This window comes from Cavia porcellus, unplaced genomic scaffold, assembly GCF_034190915.1.
Source record: "Cavia porcellus strain 051 isolate PalLab524CR breed Dunkin Hartley unplaced genomic scaffold, mCavPor4.1 scaffold_4, whole genome shotgun sequence".
Taxonomy (NCBI): Eukaryota; Metazoa; Chordata; class Mammalia; order Rodentia; family Caviidae; genus Cavia; species Cavia porcellus.
The window spans coordinates 46,507,150-46,520,728 of record NW_026947487.1 but is presented as its reverse complement, the minus strand read 5'-3'; the positions used below and the strand labels follow the sequence as shown (position 1 = coordinate 46,520,728).

At 40.5% G+C, this 13,579-nt stretch overlaps 1 protein-coding gene across 2 annotated transcripts in view; it reads left to right on the top strand.

Annotated features, from left to right (window-relative positions):
* The first annotated feature begins 5,197 nt into the window (after positions 1 to 5,197).
* Nalcn (sodium leak channel, non-selective) overlaps positions 5,198 to 13,579 on the top strand; it is a 302,929-nt gene continuing 294,547 nt past the window's right edge. The window contains exon 1 of one of the 2 annotated variants that reach the window (XM_063246998.1): positions 5,198 to 5,339. The gene's annotated coding sequence lies outside the window, so the exon portion shown is untranslated. Of the gene's footprint in view, positions 5,436 to 13,579 lie in introns of both variants that reach the window. The other variant, XM_003477592.5, reaches the window with a different exon arrangement.

Here is a 13,579-nt window from a genome sequence, read left to right as displayed (position 1 = left end):
TGCTTCTCTTTCAAATTCGTTAAAGAGTTTTATCTGTGGTAGCATTAGGTCTTCTCTAAACTTTTTATAGAATTCAGTAGTGAACCCATTAGTACCTGGGTTTTCCTTTGTTGGTAAGTTTAACTTGTAAATTCAATTTTGTTGACTGATATTAATTTATTTAGAATCTTATGCATTCTTGATTCAATTTTGGCAATTCATATATATTATTTTCTTGCAATTTTTCCATCTTAGGGTACGGGTTCTCAAAGTACATGTTGACTATTTCCTGGATTTCTACAGGATCTGTTGTTTGTTTGTTTTTGTCTTTATCTGTTGTGATTTCACCTTTTTCATTCCTAATTACATGTATTTGACTCTTTGTATTGTTTTCTTGTCTTGATTGCATTAATTTCTAATCTAATTAAAGAGTAGATTAGGTTTTTTTTTTTCCTTATATGAGCTTTGGGTTTGATTTGTTTCTCTTTCTTTATAAGTTTAAGGTCCAATATTTGGTGGTTTATTTGAGCTCTCTCTGTTTTCCTGAATTGAGAATTCACTGCTACAAACTTCCTTCTTATGACTGTTTTCATTGCATCATCTGAATTCTGGAATGTTGTATTGGTATTATCATTTAATTGTAGATACTGTTTAATTTCTTTTTTTAATTTCATCTGTGATCAATTAGTTGTTCAGGATGGTGTTATTTAATTTCCAGGTGTTTTTGTATTTTCTTTTGCTATTGATTTACAATGTCACTGAGCAATAGTCAGATAATATACAAGGGATAGTTTCAATTCCTTTCTTTAATTTTAGCTTATTCTATGTTCTATTATGTGATATGTTTGGAATAATGTCCATGTGCAGCTGAGAAGAATGTATATTCTGATGTTGTGGGCAGGAACACTTTGTTAACAGCTACTAAGTCCATTTTTTCACAGGTTGAATTTAGTTCTGATATTTCTTTGTTGATTTTTTTGTCTAGCTGACCTATCTATCTGTGACAGCATGGCATTTGGGTCCCCCATTACAATTGTGTTAGTGCTTATTTATTTTTCATGTCCACTAATTTTTTATGTAATTGGGTACACCAGTATTTGATGCACATATATTTATGCTTGTTATCTCTTTTTCATGAGATTTTCCTTTAAAAAATATGTAGTAACTATCTTTTTCTCTTTTGATTAGTCTGGGCTTGAAGTTTGCATTGTCTGCAAATAGAACAGCTACCCTAGCTTTTCTCTTGGTTCTCGTCACATTGAGTACTTTTTTCCAACCTTTGACTTTCAGAAGTTAATGCAAAGAAAGGAAAATAAAACCACTTTTCATCAAAATGAAAGATTTTAATACTTTTTCACAAATGGTTAAATGAAGAAAACTTTAGTAAAGTTGCAAAAGCAAAATACTGAAGGGCATGATCAACAATATCAACCTAAATGACACTGTGAGAGACACTGCCCAGAAGCATAAAACCTGTCCAAGGTACATTCCTTTCAAAGGTATAATAAGAAGCCTCTCAGTTCCAACCTCAATCTTTGGGAAGCTGGAGGAAGAATTACACCCCCGGGCTGGCCCACTGGAGGTAGAGGCCTCGCTTTCCTTCAGTGGAGTCCATGTGTCAGATGCTTCAGCCTGTTCTAGGTGGGGATAACATGGCATCTCCTGGAAAGGCATCTCTGTTCTAAAGGAACTCTTTCTCTGGGTTCTAACAGCAGCTGGAGACAGTTGCATTGCTCTGTTAAGGAGGCTCTGGATGTGGGAAAACAAAGTCCAACAATGCTCACAGTTTGCTCCTCAGAACATTCTGACCCACTTGCTTCTCCCACTAAGTGTACTCTACCCAAGCCCAGTTTATCCTGGGTTCTTGTATCCTGGGTTCTTGTTGGCTCCCATAACCACATGATTTGCAAAAGAATTAGTGAGATAATGATCAGCCTCTCCTGTAACAGCTGGCTTGGCTCCCATAACTCCTAATCTATCTGGAGTCCTTTTACCCCATGCTGGCACCTTTGGGCTATGAGAGTGAATCAATCCTGAGAGCTCTGAGCACCTGTTATAATGCATTGACTTAGATATTTTGTATAATACATACAATTTTTGAGATTATATTTTGGAACACAAAGATTTACTCTTGTCTGCTAGCAACTTGTATTAAGAGTCAAAATATCCATCATTTTATTGCTTAGAGGTTCACTTGAAGCATGACCTTTGTTTTTAGAATCCATCAGTTCCTTTGGGCCATTGGCTCAGCAGCTGCTCCACACAATGAAACCTCTGTTTTGCTCCCAGTAAGAGCATTTGATTGTTGTTACTGCTTATTCCTGGCCTTTGTGGCCTTTACAGCGTTCCTTCTTTTCCTGCTAAAACCTAGTTCCCCCTAGAAATACACTCTGAAGGTAGAACGCAATGGCGAGGAAGAAAATCTTTTCAATTAACCAGTAAACTATGCACAGCATGATCACACTTACTCCTCCACTACCTGATTCCAGACTGGGGCATTGTCTGCAGTCTCCTGGATTAGGTAGTCGTGTTTCTATCCAGATAATCACAGTTTCTGCCTATTGGGGTTCAACAACATCTTTCCATGGACTTAGCCTTCCTTTTCTGATTTTCTGTTGAAGGCTGTGGTAAGCCCATGTCCCATCTAGGCTGCAATCAATGCAAGTAAGAACTGCTGTTAGAAACATCAAACAGCAGATGACAATCTTGCAAAGACCTCAGATGGCCTGTTACCACATAGTTGCACTCACACATTTTTAGTGCTGCAGATAACACAGCTACAGAATAAGAGCAATGTCTGCAGGGATCCCTGAGCCAATCTAGTGTCCGTATCACCACAAAGGCTCTTGTGACTGACAGCAGAGGGAGAGAATGGGTGATTCCTAGGGGTTGTGAAGAAAGAACGCCTTGGAACAAGGTCAGTGACAGAAATGGTGTTGCTCAAAGGACACTTGACTTATCCAAGGAGGTTCCCCATAGTTACCATCCCAACCCAGATGCGCTTAATGGGGATTTCAGCCAGGTATGGTGGTGCATGCCTATAATCCCAGCACTCTGGAAGACTGAAGCAGGAGGATTGCAAGTTTGAAGCCAGAATGGGCAACCTAGGAACTTTGCAAGACTTTGTCTCAGAATAAAAATAAGTCAATATAAAGATCTAGGATATAGCTCGGAGCTCAATACCCACTATTATACGCACCAACAAAATTAGACTCTCCATGAGAATGTTTAAAATGGCCCAAGAGATTGATCTCAACTAAAAAAAAACAAGTATCACTTTAGGAAAAAAGCAAGAAACAAGGTGTCTTCTAAAACTTTTAATATTTAGATGATGAGCAAAAGTTTTGTGGGTGTTTGGAGATACGGGCTCATGAGAAGACAAGGACCTAGTCTCTGGCAAGGACAGAAACCAACCCAGAAGTTCTTTCCTCAGTAGAAACACATCACAGTTACTACTTCCCTTATCCAAGACGGGGCTAAATTGTTTTGCAGGGCCACACAGTTCAGCAGAATCTCTTCTCATTACCTTTTCCCTCTCCCTGGAGGTACTTGATAGTTATGAACTTGCTTCAGACTGTGCTGAAACCCCCAACAGGGGCTTGTCTTCTGGATGTGAGGGAGATCAGGCTGTGACATCTGTCACCCGATTGGTCACCAGGCTTTATCTGGCTGATTTGGTTGGCTAGGCAAGTGGCCCCTTCCTAACTGGAGGCTCACGTGCATTCCTCCCAAAACCATGCCCTGGGTCAGTAATGTGATATTGTGAATATAAGGATCTGTCTTTTTCATGCTTATCTACTTGTAGACACTGCAACTATCTAGATTCCAGAATGGATGTGCTGAGTTTTTCCAAATATCGTTTAGCTTTTTCCAAAAGTACTTTTCCTTGAAGATGATGGATCCTCTAAGACTGTCTTCATCATATGTGGGGCTGTTTCGCTAGTAAGCATAAACTATACTAAACAGAGGTACAACCAATGGCAGAGAAGGCTCGGACATGCCTGTTTGATAAAGAATAGTAAAATCACTCTTTTTATCACATCATTCAAAGCATTTTTAAGTACCCTAATATGACTTTCTGTTAATTTGAACTTGATAAGTTCCAAAGAATGATATACATGACTATATATTTCTAAGAGAGAAGCTGAAGCAAACCATCACGTAGCTCAATAGAGTACAGTGACATAAGTTGGCAGTTTTCCCCAAATATTACAGGTTTACATTTGTTAAAATTACTTTTAATTTTGTTACAATGAATGCTTAAACTTTAGCTTTGTATATAGTTGGTCTTTCCAAAGTTTTCAGAAATTTGAGGAAAAATAGTCACACATGGTTCTGTCTCAGGAGCACCCAATTATTTTAAAATTTTCCTTAAAACAAAAAAAGTGCTAATGTGGATTTTAAAGGTTAATGGATTCTGAATAGGTTTTTTTAAAAGTCAGTAACTTAATTAACTGTGCCAGGAAATGCATTTTAAAAATGTAGGCCATAGAATCTTACATTTTTCCCTATTGATATAACATTTTGTGATAGGCAGCTGTCTTTTGTTTAGGATTTCTGTTTCACTGTGTCTGCATGTGCGAAGCTGAGCTGGTGGAGAGCTCCTTGATTGAAATTTCTGGCTGCATGGCAAGATGCCATCTCCCAGAGTGTGACCTAGAGGGAGAATGTCCCTAGTCCCCAGACGCTGCTGAAGACCCCAACATTCTGTCCTCCGCTCTGCTGGGAGACTAGGGCGCCGGCATGTAGCCTTCTGTCTGAGTGCCACATGCAGGGTGTGGGTTACCATCAGGGCGTGAGTGGGCTTTCAGCCTCATCCACATGGCGCCCATTTTAGGGGGAAACACCAACTGTCTAGACCCTGAGAGTGCGCCTGGTGCCTCACTGCCCAGCAGGTTCACAGTCAAAGGTGAAGCCTGCTGAGCTGAAGTCCACTTGCCAGGACACCGCGTCCGGTTAGGCTCCACGGCGCGCGCTGGGCCCTTGCGTGTACCCTGCGCGTGCTCCGCTCCTGTGCACACGGGCGTGCTCAGTGTGCGCGGAGACCCCAGAGGCCGGCCGAGGAGCGCCCAGCTGTTGCTGCGAGGCCGCGGGTGGCAGCCGGAGAGGAGGAACCTGCAAGGACCAACCTGGTGCGCCCGGCCCCGCAGGCCACCGTGCAGCGCGGCAGCCTCCTCCGCTCCTCCCTCCAGCCTGGGCATCAGCGTGGTCCCCGCAGCAAAGCCAATGCGAAACAGAAATTAATCACGTTTTAAAAAATTGAGAGACCCGAGACCCTTGAAGTCTCGACCTCCTTCCTCCCTGCCCTCAAGCCGCTAGTAGCGCGGCCCGCTCGCCGTGCAGTGACGGAGCCGCCGTAGGTGAGGGGCCGCGTCCCCGCCTGCCCTGGGCGCCGCGCCCGGCACCGATCGCCGCCGCCGCCCGCACCATGATCGCTCTGCGCGCTGGGGTTACAGGTTGGTCACCGCGCTGCCGCCCGGGTCACCGCGCGCCCCGAGGCCGGGAGGCTCTCGCGGCGCCCCTCGGGCCCAGGCGGACGGGGACGCGGGGCTGCGATCTGGAGTGGGTCGGGCAGGCGCCCCCACCTCGCCGTGGGGCGCGCCGAGATCCTCGGCGTGGCGGCCCGGGAAGGGCCCGGAGCCCCGCTGCGTCCTGGTCCGCGCTGTCCCTGTGCGATGGTGATTGGGGCGCCTGCAGCGAGCTCTCATGGCCGGGCCTGGGAAGCCAGGAGAGCTGGAGCTGGGGCCTGCCTGCCTGGGCATCCAGCAGGTGTTGGCGGTGGGGAAGGCAGGTGGCTGGGGATGGGGATGAGCGGAGTCACCAACAGCGTTGGCACCGGCCTGGTCTGTCTGGCCTCGGGGCCTGCTCATCATCTGCGCAGGTGTGGGGGCCTTTAGGCTCTGGCAGGTTTCTAGGAGGCTGCGAGGCCTTGCACCGCCTCCATGCATCAGCAGATTTGTTGCCTTAATGTCCCTCTTTTTATTAATCGGCTGGGTTGAGCAGCTATCATTAGGGCAGCACCGTTTTGTCGTTGAAATTTTATCTCCCTTTGCGCCTGCAAGGCTGCACTTCCCGGGCACCATCCAGAATCCTGACCAAGGTGGGATCTCGGTAACTCAAGCCTTCCTCTTTCAGGATGCTGTTAACTCTGAATTCAGCTCCCAAGGTTCTAAAATACCACAGGAATGAATTTGCAGACGAGGGCACAATTTTTCAAGACCATAGTATGAAGGGTATGTGGACACAGACACTCTCAGGCCTCCTAGCAAACTTTCCATCTTTGTTGTGCGTTTATGAGGTCACCCGCTGGGCCCAGGTTTCCTTGCCTTGGTCTTGAAATGAGACTGAAGGAGCAGTGAGTTTTGTATCTGTGTTCTTTGCTTAGTGGTGAAGAGCTCTCACAGAGGGTTAAAATTAACAGGTGACTATTTTTTAAAAAATTAAGATGCCTGTTTTTTGAGGGGTGGGGATGGTCCTTTTGAGCCAGGATCTCACTATACATTTTAGGCTGGCCTTGAGCTCACTTTGTAGCACAGGCTATTCTCGAACTTGCAACAATTCTCCTGCCTCAGCCTCCAGAATGCTGGAATTACAGGCATGCGCCACCACACCCAGTTTAGGATTCCTATTTTCATAGCTGTGACTTTTTGCATGGGAAGGAGAAGGTGGGCCATGTAGGTATCTACGAAGCAGATGCTCAATGAGAGCAGGATTTTACGTCTAAAGAAGAAAATCATGGCTTCTCCAGCCTCCATTATCGCTGATGTCCTAGCTGGCTTTCATTCTGTGTGGTGTGCCATGTTGGAGTCCTCACTTTCCTGTTGCGCATTTTTACCCAGCCGTTGCTAAGACTGGATAGAGTGAAGGAAAAGTCAGGCTTTGGAGAAAAACTAAAACCTGAACAGGCCTATCGAACTCTCTTCCATGTTCATAGATGGCTTGATGTCTTTGTGGAGAACAAATGCTATCACTGAAAAGGACTGTAATGGATGCTCTACAAAGTCAAAGGAAAAGCATTCTTGTGATGTGGTAGTAATAGAGCTACACCTTTGGATGTGACTTGAAAGATATTCAGAAGAGGAAACATGCAGCATTAAAAGAAAACAAAACAGTAGCACTCTGCAGTTTAGTGCGTTGGGTGTTTAGGTAGCCTTTTCTCCTCCTTTGGATGTGGCATTTCTCAGAAATGGGCTCCACTGCTTCTTTTCTCTTTCCTCAATGCATCCGTGTTTGCTGGCACACGTGTGTGTGTATTCACTCAGATACTTAAGTGTTTTCTCTGTGATACTGAGACAAGGTCTGAATTTTTATGGCTATGTCAGATTATCCTTGCAGGAAAGAGTCCCAAGTCTGCAAAGAAAAGCTCACATGAACACCATCACATCCTAGTAAAAGCCGGGCACTGAGCCAGACGCTGCCTCTTTAGTGAGGTAAAAAGATGGCCCAAGGCTCTGAGACTCTGTCTCAGGGGAAAGACAAGTACATATGCAGGTAGCAATACCGTCAGATATCCTGTCTTCTAGTTTGGGTTTGGAAACTATGAAGTCACACTTAAAGAAATCATGAGTTTTACACTCCCCCAGATGGTAGCAACATTTCTGAGCTTAGCTGTCTGTCATGTTATGCCTTTGTTTTTTAATTTATAAAGAATAGGTTTCTTGGCTCAAGCTATATGGCTCTTACCTATCTCAAGAACTTTCCCAAGAAATTTTAAACTTTCCGAACTTTCACGTGCAACACTTTACTTCATTGGTTATTTTTGAACTTTAAAATGAAAAAGTTAGAGATGACAGAAGGCTAGATAAGAAAAATAAGCACACACAATTCTAGCAACATTACACGCATGACTGCGGGATCCGTCTGCTGCCTGTAGTCTTTTAAAGAGCAGAACTTTAGTTGTAGTCATAGTGCTGTGTAATTTTTATACTGGTTGTTCCCTTTAATGTTGGTCATAAGCATTTAAAATATTTTATACAGGGCAGGGGGTGTGGCTCAGCAGCACAGCACCTGCCTGGCACGTGCAAGGTCCTGAGTTCAATTCCTGGTCCCTCCAAAATAAAATATTTTACTGTTTTTCTTAAAATTTATAAAAGGCTATGTAACATTTATGTTTAAGGAAACTGTGTGTTTATTTCTGTAATTGATGCTTAAAGAAATTATCTATACCCAGTGACTATAACCTCACTTATACAACACATCTCTATCATTCCTATCACTGAACATTTATAGTTTCTAATTTATTATCATTAGAAGCAATTCCTGATAGATTGTTATAGTATAGTGATTTATTTCCATTTTTTTCTGTATATCTTTTTTTTACCAGTTATATTGCTTAGAACAAAAGGTATCTAAATTTTTATGGCTATATATATCTTCAGATATATATCTTCAGATTGGCTTCCTAAACACTTCACATTATAATTGTGAATAAGACATTTAATATGCCTTCAAATTAAATCTGCCACTTTAAAAAAAAAGTATTTACAGATCATCTTCCCTTTTATGAGGATACAAAAAGAAAATAATAATTTGGACTTATAACTTTTGTGCTATGTAGAAATTCATCTGAATTTATAAAAAATGTAACATTCATCTGAAAACCAGAAGATAAAATGCAATCTTAGAGTAAAACCAAAGTAGAGAAGCTAAAAGAAAAAATTAAAAGCTGAAAAAAAATACATGCAAGATCTTTTAGGAAAAATGGCTGTTAAGATCAGTTTAATTTTGCCTTTGCTTTCTAGCTCAGACGCCAAATAAATGATCAAAACATTTATGCAGAGAAAGACTGTCCCCATAGGAACAGGAAAAAGAGGAGTCTTGGTCTCTAGGATGCAGAATCCAAGGTGTGTTGTTCAGTTCGGTGGAGATAGGGCTGCACTGAGAGGCAAAACAAAGGTTCTGTTCACAAGTCCCTTTCTAAGAGAGTTATGCAAAAGCCAGGGAGGAAAGACACAGGAGAACCCCTTCATATGAAGGAATTGGGAGCAGGGTGTTGGTAAGAGAGATGCTCAATTTCCAAAGCAGTTTCTCTATGAGGTCCAAAGGCAGGTGCAGCTCGACCAAAGGAAATATGCTCAGAGGACAGGGATTGACCCCAAGATCCAGAGGTGGGGGCTAGAACAGGGCTCCAGTGAGGGAGTCCAGGAAAATGAGATGCACCAAGGGCCAAAACCCTACGGCCAGAGGAGACATTTGTGGGAAGATGAAGATTATACAACAGGAGGAGATGAAAGGAAGAGTTTGTTTGCGGTGAAGATGGTGTGTGTGGAAGACAGCCAACAGGAACACAGGAACACATGCTCTTCCCGACGGAGAAAGCAGAGCAACTGGAGCACAGCCAAGTTTCAAAGTGAAATAAGATCATTTTTTTCACAGTAGATGAAAAGAAAATACACATCAAAACAGGTTATCAGGTGCCAAGAAAAATAAATATAACATAGGCAACACTGAGATAGAGCTGAGTGAGCACATGAATTTGCTTGGTGAGCATAATCCATCAGCAGTAGAATCAGGTTTTTAAAAGAATTACTTGTTCACAAAGAGACAATTTAGACTGGCTTTTTACATCCTTTCTAAACTTATCGACAAATAGTTCTTTTATATCCTGAAAATCTGTTGTCCTAAAAATATCCCAAGACAATTCTCTTATGGAAATAATATGGGTCCAAAATGAAAAAATAGATGAAATGTAGATATACTAGGCAGGTGATACCAAGGGGGAAAAAAAGGGGAGGCGGACTGAAATGTGTGGCTATCAGAAAAATAAATAAAAATAATTAAATAAGAAAAAAGGACCTTAAAGTCATAAAAGTTACGATCTTTAGTATAGTACCAATTCTAGGATCACAACATCACTGTGTATAGTGGAAAGTAGTCTTGTGATAAATTGCAGGGGAGGGGAGACACTGCCCACAGATCAAGTACTCTCAGGAAGGTTTCTGTGTTCCAAAAGAGAATTTAGAGTAAGCATTTCAAATAAAGATGTAACAATAAAATAAAATAAAATGTAGTTAGAGAGGAAGACAAGAAAAAAGTAAAGCTTAAAAACGTAAAGCACAAATGATTTAACTGCAAGGTAAAATAGCTTTTGATTTGACAGGAAAAAAGCTACAAACTACAGCATTCTAACTTCTCAGGAATATCAAGCCACAAGGGTCTATACCAAGAATTAGACCAAGAAGAACAAGAATGATGAAAGAGGAAAAGGAGGTTAATGAAGGAAGATGTTAGAAAATGTGTAATCCCCGTATAGTAATGCAAATGAAGAAGGAGGGGATAAAGATGTATCCATGGGAAACAGTTCTAAGGGATTTTGGTGACCAAGCAAAAAGGAAAGGGAGCCCTAGATGAAGAGTAAGTTCAAGCCTCCAAGCCTGAGTGATTGTGGGTAGCTTTGTTCGTATTTATTTATAACAAGAGAAAATGACGAATTATATTTCAGGTATCTCTGTGTTAAATGCTTCATTTTTTCTAATTGTTCTTTGTATTATTATGAAATTCACATATCAGTTTCACATATCACTTCTGGTACAAGGAAGGAAGTTTTTAAAAGAATTACTTAATATTTTTGAAAGGAGCAAGTTATAGAAGATTGTCACATATACAAATATGTATTAGACAAGATATAAGTCATTGATACACTAAAATTCAAGTGAATATTAGTTATGAAGCTTGCCTAAAGATGAAAAACAATAAACCTATATAAAGTAAAACTGGAACTCTTTCAAGCATAGAAACTTGTCTAATTATTCATTTCAAAGATCAAAACACAGAGATTAATATCTTTGTTGTAACTAACAGATTAAATTCCTAAAAATAGAACTTGATGTCCTTAAAAAGACCTTTCCCTGAATTATATACTTTATTTCTTTCAGCTTAATATATATTAGTAGTTTATGGAGAAAAATAATTTTAACTCTGGGAATTCTCAAAAATAATTTTCTATTTTTACACAGTAAAAAACTCAATACAACTTTACAGTGTTCTAGTTGAACTAGAAAGTTTTGTTTTAATTTCTTCACTGAAAGACATCAAATAGCTATTTTAAATGTATACTCTAGATTAAAAAGTTAAACAAGAAATCATCAGCAAGAAAACTTTTAGTCATCTTTTATAAGACAATTATATATAATTCCTATATATAAAACACATTGCAGTTACTTAGGTCTTGAGGAAATGTAAAGAGCTCCAAGGAAAATTTAAGAATAGAATAGTCTAGACATATATATGGATATATATAGATATATTTGATTGATAATTATTTTTGATTGATGATTATGTGTATAATCATCACCCAAAATTTTTTTCAGATTTATATTTTACCCACTTTTTTTTTATAACTAGACTTATGTTTTTCCCAAGCAATAAGCTCTGATTGTGAACTGAAAACTCTTTTAAGTACTAAACGCTCTCCTGATTATCTAAACTAATGATGACCCAGATGTCTAAAATTCATCTGGGGAGAGATTTAAAAAATACATTTTTTCATACTGTACCTTTGGAGACTCTGAATTTGTATTTGTGAGGTGAAGGAAGCATAGATACTTGTCTCAGTCACCTTTACAAATACCACAGACCAGGCAGCTTAAACAATAGGCACTGGTTTCTTACAGAGTTGAAGATTGTTAAGCACAAGAGCAAACTGTTTTCAACTTCCTCACGAGGGCTCCCTTCCTATCTTGAGATGGATGCCATCTTTCTGTGTCCTCACACTACCAAGAGAGGTCTTTTCTTCTAAATCAGGGCACTAATTTTACTGAAGACAGCCCCACCCTTATGAAATACCTACCTACCAAGAGCTCTAACTCCAAATACCATAAAGTCAGACATAAGAGTTTTAGCCATGATTTGTAGGCTACCATAAACATTCAGTCTATAGCTTTGAGAATGTTTATAAACCTCCATAGATGAATCAAAAGTTATATAATTTTTAGAAATTACGATTTTAAACCATTGATAGTCTTTGTCCAAATTTTTTATTCATATTACAAAATGAATCAATTATTAAAAAATTAAGGATCACATTGTGATTTTATTTAATGTTATATTTAAATAAAATAGCAGGTCTTTGACACGATTATTTTAGATAATCTGCCTTCTTAATTTATCCTTTGCAGATTCATACTACAAGATTAAAGTAACCATAGTGAAAATAGGTATTTTGGGTTGGGAAAACAGTTACATGGTAGCGTACTTCCCAACATGCATAAGGCCCTGGGTTACAATCCTCACAGCATAAAAATTTTAAAAATCTCCTGTTATGATTCTCATATTATTTAAGTGGCAATAGCACCTCATTGGAATGAAACTCCTGTCACTAGATGATTTAGAGTAACAGCCTTTGAAGTTTGTAGCTCTTCCTAAGGGGTGGGAGGCACTTTAGAGATTCTCTGAGATTAGAAAACTTGATGTTTGCATGAAACCACACAATAATGCTGTGGTGATTTTTAACCTTGATGTTCTTTCTTTAACATTTGCTTATACCAACACTGTATCCAGGAAAACTCAAATAATTAGAAGTGTGTGTGTTTTCTAATCATGGAGAGAATGACACAGGCTTGTTGAGCAGGTTGACTGAGTTTTTAGAGGCTGATGGAAACTGCTTAGCTTCCATCTGCAACCTGGTTACCTTGGTGATCAGTGAGATATATGAAATAGTGAAGCTCACAGAAGAAGTGAGGCACATGCTGGCTGAGAGGAAGGAGTCCTGGACAGTGGCTGGGCGTTAGGTGTAAGGTCACAGTTACAGAATGTGAGTAAATTCTAAAGGTCTGCTGTACACTGTCACGGCTACTGTTAAAACTGCACCTGGCACTCTGTTCTGGGGATACATGTGACATTAAGGATCTCACCACAATAAAATGACAAAATCATTTTAAAGTACAGCAGTGTAGTAACACAAATACAACTTCATTTCCTCTCACTGCCAAACTGTTTTAGTTCTGGCCACTGGGTGCCGTGAAGAAAGAATATTGAGACATTATAGTTTTTCTTGAATTGTTTCACCAGACCCAATTAGTTTTCAGTACTGGGGATTAAACTCAGGGACTCTGCACTGAGCTACATCTCCAGCCCTTTTTGTATTTTATTTGGAGACAGAGTTTCTCTGAGTTTCCCAGACTAAGTTAGAAATTTCAGTCCTTCTGCCTCAGCCTCCCCCAGCACTAGAATTACAGGCATGTACTACCATGATGGGTTCAGACTCAGTAATTGTTAAAGGTCAAGAAAGATTCAGTTTTTTAAATTAAAGAAACAGAACAAACCTTGGTGAAGTAATCACATTGCTCTGTGATATTTGTGGAAAGAACCAGGGAAAAATAGCGTGTTGTTTTTCTTTGGGATTTAGCAAATAGAATCAGTATACAGGGCAAGGGACCATTTTCCTGTTTCTTGATCAGTATGCTGAAGAAAACAGGTGGGGGGAAAGAGCCTGTTTGGGCGATGGCACTTGGAAATGTCTGGCTTCCTCTGTGTGGTTACTGTCTCAGGCTTGCCAGGACTGGACCAGCACCTAATGTGCCGTATTTTCAGAGATACATCCTCAATTCATGAGGGTCAAAACAGAGAGGCAGAGGAGCTAGAACCATTTGGAGGAGGGAAG